This window comes from Colobus angolensis, unplaced genomic scaffold (genome assembly GCF_000951035.1).
Source record: "Colobus angolensis palliatus isolate OR3802 unplaced genomic scaffold, Cang.pa_1.0 Scaffold283, whole genome shotgun sequence".
Taxonomy (NCBI): Eukaryota; Metazoa; Chordata; class Mammalia; order Primates; family Cercopithecidae; genus Colobus; species Colobus angolensis.
Window position 1 is genome coordinate 2,502,150 of NW_012116077.1, and position 5,844 is coordinate 2,507,993.

Consider the following 5,844-nt stretch of genomic DNA (forward strand, 5'->3'; position numbering starts at 1 on the left):
TTAGGAGATATACCTAATGTAAATGGCAAGTTAATGGGTGCAGCACACCAACATGGCACATGTATACATATGTAACAAACCTGTACGTTGTACACATGTACCCTAGAACTTAGAGTATAATAAAAAAATAAAAATAAATAAAAATAAAATGTGGCACGAAATTTTAAAAAAAAGACAAAAGCTCCTTTTATAAACCGATGTTTGGGGTTCTGAAAAAAAAAAAAAAGAAAGAAATGAGTTGCCTTGACAGATAACACTTTGATTGCTCGATCTCTTGGTAAATACAGTATCATCTGCAGGGATGATCTTGTTAATGAGATCTATACTGTTGAAAAATGCTTCAAAGAAACAAATAACTTCATGTGGCCCTTCAAATTATCCTCTCCATGAGGTGGAATGAAGAAAAAGACCTCCCATTTTGTAGAAGGTGGAGATGCTGGCAACAGGGAGGATCAGATCAGCAGGCTTCTTAGAAGAATGAACTAAGGTGTCTACTGTGATTATTTTTCTAATCTGGTCAGTTAATAAACAGTACGTGCTTTCAAATTGAAATAGATAAGTAAATAAAATGTCATATTTAAAGGAAAAATTTAAAATAAAGATTATAATGGCTGTATTCATTTCCTATGACTGCTATAACAAGTTACCACAAATTCAGTGGCTTAAAACAACAGAAATGTATTCGCTCACAGTCTCCTGGAAGCCAGAAGTCTGAAATCAAGCTCTCAGTAGGGCCATGCTTCCTTCAGAGATTTCAGGAAAGAATCCATTCCTTGCTTCTTCCAGCTTCTGGTGGCTGCTGGCATTCCTTGGCTTGTAGCCACAATCTGTGTCTGTCTTTACAGTTCCTCCTCTGTGTGTCTGTAGTCTCCCCCCTGCTTCTTCCTTATAAAGACACTTGTGATGGCATTATGTCCCACTTGGACAATCCAGGATAACCTCCTAAGCCCAAGATTCAACTTGGGCTGGGCATGGTGCCTCATGCTTGTAATCCCAGCACTTTGGGAGGTGAAGGCAGGCAGACTGCTTGAGCCCTGGAGTTCAAAACCAGTCTGGGCAACATGGTGAAACCCCGTCTCTACCAAAAATACAAAAAATTAGCCAGGCAAGGTGGCAGGCACCTGTGGTCCCAGCTACTTGGGAGGTTGAGGTGGGAGAATCACCTGAGCCCAGGAGGTGGAGGTTGCAGTGAGCCGAGATTGTGCCACTGCACTCCAGCCTGGGCAACAGAGCAAGACCCTCTCTTGGGGGGAAAAAAAAAATCCTCAACTTAATTACATCTGCAAAAATCTGCTTCCCAAATAAAGTTACATTTACAGGTTCCAGGAATTAGGAACTGATGTCTTTGGGGGACCATTATTCAGCCAAGTATAATTGCCTTTACAGTGTTCTAAACAACATATAAAACTTAATTATTATAAAATAATAATATAAATATAAACCAATAATAAAATTAACAAATACATCTACAAAAATTTTACAATTGAAATGACTGATGAAAATATATATGGAGTGTGATACTGATGATTTTTAATGTGTGAGGAACTAAAATCTGGAACTAAAAAGTTGATTACTAAAATCTAGTAAGACTCTAGGCCAGATGTGACTTGTGCCTGTAATCCCAGCACTTTGGGAGGCCGAGGCAGGAGGCTCACTTAAACCCAGGAGTTTGACACAAGCCTGGGCAACATAGGGAGACCCTGCCTCTACAAACAAAAAAAATTAAAAACCAGCCAGATGTGATGGCACATACCTGTGGTCTCAGCTACTTGGGGGACTGAGGTGGGAGGATTGCTTGAGCCCAGGAGGTTGAGGCTGCGGTGAGCCCTGTTCGTGCCACTGCACTCCAGCCTGGGTGACACAGCAAGACTCTGTCTTAAAAAATAAAAAATAAAAAAAACAATTAAGACTCTTGTTGAAGTGCTGCAACATATTTGCAGCAATAATTTATCAGTACATTTCCAAATAGCTCATGAGCTCTCAGGATATATTAATTTTGTCAACAATGACCACCATTAAAGAATATAGCTTCCCAAAATTAAAATTTATTAAGAACTACTTAATATGTACAGTGTTAAAAGAAAGACTGTCATATATAGTGACAAGCAAGCAAGCAAGCATTGAAACCGCCATAAAGAATTTTGTTTTGATAAAAGCAAGATGTGAAATTATTTTATAATAAATTATTATATCCTGGTGGCTTTGAGTTGCTAATTGTGATTAAATTTTGGGATTGTCTATACTTTTGTGTTCAATATTTGATTTGTACAATTTATACAAAATGAGTATGTGGGTTTTGTAACCACTCTTACTGGAAAATAAATAGAATATTAATTATTTTCTTCTACTTGAGGAAGAGATAGGGCTTTTTGTTTGTATGGTTTTATTTTCACACAGGAATAATATGGCATAGCAGTGGTTCTGTTTGAAACAGATTTTTCATTTGGCTTCCATGACTCCACACAGTTTTCCTTTGGCCTCCTTGGTTTCTGTTTGTCTCTTTTGCCAGTTTCTCCTCTTCTTTCAGGTTATTAAATATGAGAATGCTCTAGGACTCAGGCCCTGGGCAGCTTCAGTTTTCTATCTCCATTCACTCCCTGGGTGATTTCATCCAGCTTCATGGCAGTAAATCCCCAGCCCTGACCTCTACTTTGAACTCTAGACTCATATTTCCATTGCCCACTCACTATCTCCATTTGGATGATCTAATCTCAAACTCAATATGACCCAAATTGGGCACCTAACCTTTTCGCCCAATGCATGCATCAAGCCAGTTCTTCTTAAAGGAACTGAGAGGCAAGGAGGTTTGATTGATCCATGTGAATACTGAAATCATCAAGTCTAAAAACCTTGGAGTTGTGCTTCACTTCCTCTTACTTTGTATACTCTTCCTTACACTTTGTATCAGGGCAACTAACAAGTCCTGTCAGTTCTACACAAGTCCAGAACCAATGCTCCTCTCACCTCCTCCCCTGCTGCTATCCTGGCCTAAGCCACATTGTCTCTCACCGGGATCACTGCCAATAACTCCTCACCTGGGGTACCCAGTTCTATTCTTTCCTTTATGCAGTCTATTCTCTACACAGGAGCCAGAATAATTCTTTTAAAACACAGATGAGATAATCTCCTTCACCTGCTCTCAACTCTCCATCATATTTAGAATATGGAACTTTCCATCATATTTAGAATAGATCCATCATATTTAGAATAAAATTCAAAGGACTTAGACAGACTACTAGGCCCTACAATATCTGACCCTTGCCTACTTTCAAGTTTTCTTTTCTTTTTTTTTCAACCTTTATTTTAAGTTCAAGGGTACATGTGCAGGTTTGTTATATAGTTAAGCTCGTGTCATGGGGGTTTGTTGTACAGATTATTTCATCACCCTGATATTAAGCTTAGTGCCTATTAGTTATTTTTTTTCTGATCCTCTCCCTCCTCCTGCTCTCCATCCTCCACTAGGCCCCGGTATCTGTTGTTCCTCTCCATGTCTCCACGTGTTCTCACCATTTAGCACCCACTTACAAATGTAAACATGCAGTATTGGTTTTCTGTTTCTGCATTAGTTTCATAAGATAATGACATCCAACTCCATCCATGCTCCTGCAAAGGACTTGATCTTGTTCCTTTTTATGGCTGCATAGTATTCCATGGTGTCTATGTACCACATTTTCCTTATCCAGTCTGTCATTCATGGATGTTTAGATTGATTCCATGTCTTTGCTATTGTGAATAGTGCTACAATGAACATACACGTGCATGTGTCTGTATGACAGAATGATTTCTATTCCTTCGGGTACCTACCAGTAATGGGTTTGCTGGGTTGAATGGTAGTTCTGTTTTTAGCTCTTTGAGGAATTATCACACTGCTTTCCATATGGCTGAACTAATTTACACTCCCACCAACAGTGTATAAGCACTCCCTTTTCTCTGCAACCTTGTCAGCATCTGTTATTTTTGGCTTTTTAATAATAGCCATTCTGACTGGTGTGAGATGATATCTCATTGTGGTGTTCATTTGCATTTCCCTAATCATCAGTGATGTTGAGGTGTTTTTCATGTGTTTCTTGGCCGCATGTATGTCTTCTTTTGAAAAGTGTCTATTCATGTACTTTGCCCACTTTTAAATGAGGTTGTTTTTTTCTTGTAAATTTGTTTAAGTTCTTTATAGATGCTGGATATTAGACCTTTGTCAGATGTAGTTTGCAAAAATGTTCTCCCATTCTGCAGGTTGTCTGTTTACTCTGTTGACAGTTTCTTTTGCTGTGCAAAAGCTCTTTAGTTTAATTAGATCCCATTTGTCAGTTTTTGCTTTTGTTGCAATTGCTTCTGGTATCTTCATCATGAAATCTTTGCCCCTTCCTATGTCCAGAATGTCAAACCCTATTTTCTACTACAGTTCTCTTTGGTTGGTCTGTTCCAGACCCACTGGCCTCCTTGCATGCATGCAGGTCCCAACCTCAGGGCCTTTGCACTTTCATTCCTTTTTTTTTTTTTTTTTTTTGAGACATAGCCTTGCTCTGTCGCCTAGGCTGGAGTGCAGTGGCACAATTTCAGGTCACTGTAACCTCTGCCTCCCAGGCTCAAGCAATTCTGCCTCAGCCTCCCGAGTAGCTGGGATTACAGGTTCTCACCACACCTGGCTAATATTTTTGTATTTTTAGTAGAGATGGGATTTCACCATGTTGGCCAGACTGGTCTCGAACTCCCAACCTCAGGTAATCTGCCCGCCCTGGCCTCCCAAAGTGCTGGGATTACAGGCGTGAGCCACCACACCTGGCCTGCACTTGCTTTTCTTTCTGTTCATAAAATATTATTTCTTCCAAAAGCCTTCTTTTTGACTATACTATTGAAAATCCACCATCACTCCTTCTCTCTTTTTTTAACATCATTATAGCATTTATCACTAACCTGATATTACATTACATATTTAATTGTTTATTTGTTAGTAGCTCCCACTATAAAGTAAGTTTCATGATAGCTAGGGTTTTGTTTTGTTTACTGCTATACCCTCAGTGTCAAAAAATGCCTAGCACATAAAAGGCATTCAATAAAAGCTTGTTGAATGAATGATAAATGCCAAAATGTCCATGACCTCCTCTATGTTAGTGCTATTGTGGGTGTTAGGAAATTATGGGAGACTTTTTCTTTTTAAATTATGTATTTCAGTAGCATTTCATTTTATGCAGTAAGAATGTATTGAATTTTTAACCCAGACAAAACAATTGTAAGATGATACATTCCTGTATGACATGAAAAGGAGAAAAAGGTCATAACATAGACACTATTTTAGTGTCTGAGTGTGTATAGAAAAACTTCTGAAAAGACATACATCAAAATGTTAATAGTTATGAACTGCTGATATGACCAACAACATGGATTGATCTCATGGATATAATTTTGAACAAATGAGGACAGACATAAAAGAGTAAATACTGTATAATTCCAAGCAGATATAGTTCAAAAACTGGTAAAATGAATCTACAGTGATACAAATCAGAATAGTGATTCTTTCTGGTGGATGGTATAGACTGTGGAGGGGCATGAGGCACTGTCTGTGTTGATGGCAGTATTCTGGGTGATGAGTACACAAGTCTATTTATATGTAAAAATTCATTAAGATTTACAGTATGCAAGTTATCATTTAATAAAAAAATAAAAGCCAGGTGCGGTGGCTCACGCCTATAATCCCAGCACTTTGGAAGGCCAAGGTGGGTGGATCACAAGGTCAGGAGATCAAGACCATCCTGGCCAACATGGTGAAACCCATCTCTACTAAAATTACAAAAAAATTAGCCAGGCATGATAGTGTACACCTGTAATCCCAGCTACTCAGGAGGCTGA

At 38.7% G+C, this 5,844-nt stretch overlaps 1 pseudogene; it reads left to right on the plus strand.

Moving 5' to 3' along the window:
- The window catches only part of LOC105516550, a 15,172-nt pseudogene extending 14,686 nt beyond the window's left edge, over window positions 1–486 (plus strand).
- Window positions 487–5,844: the final 5,358 nt, after the last annotated feature.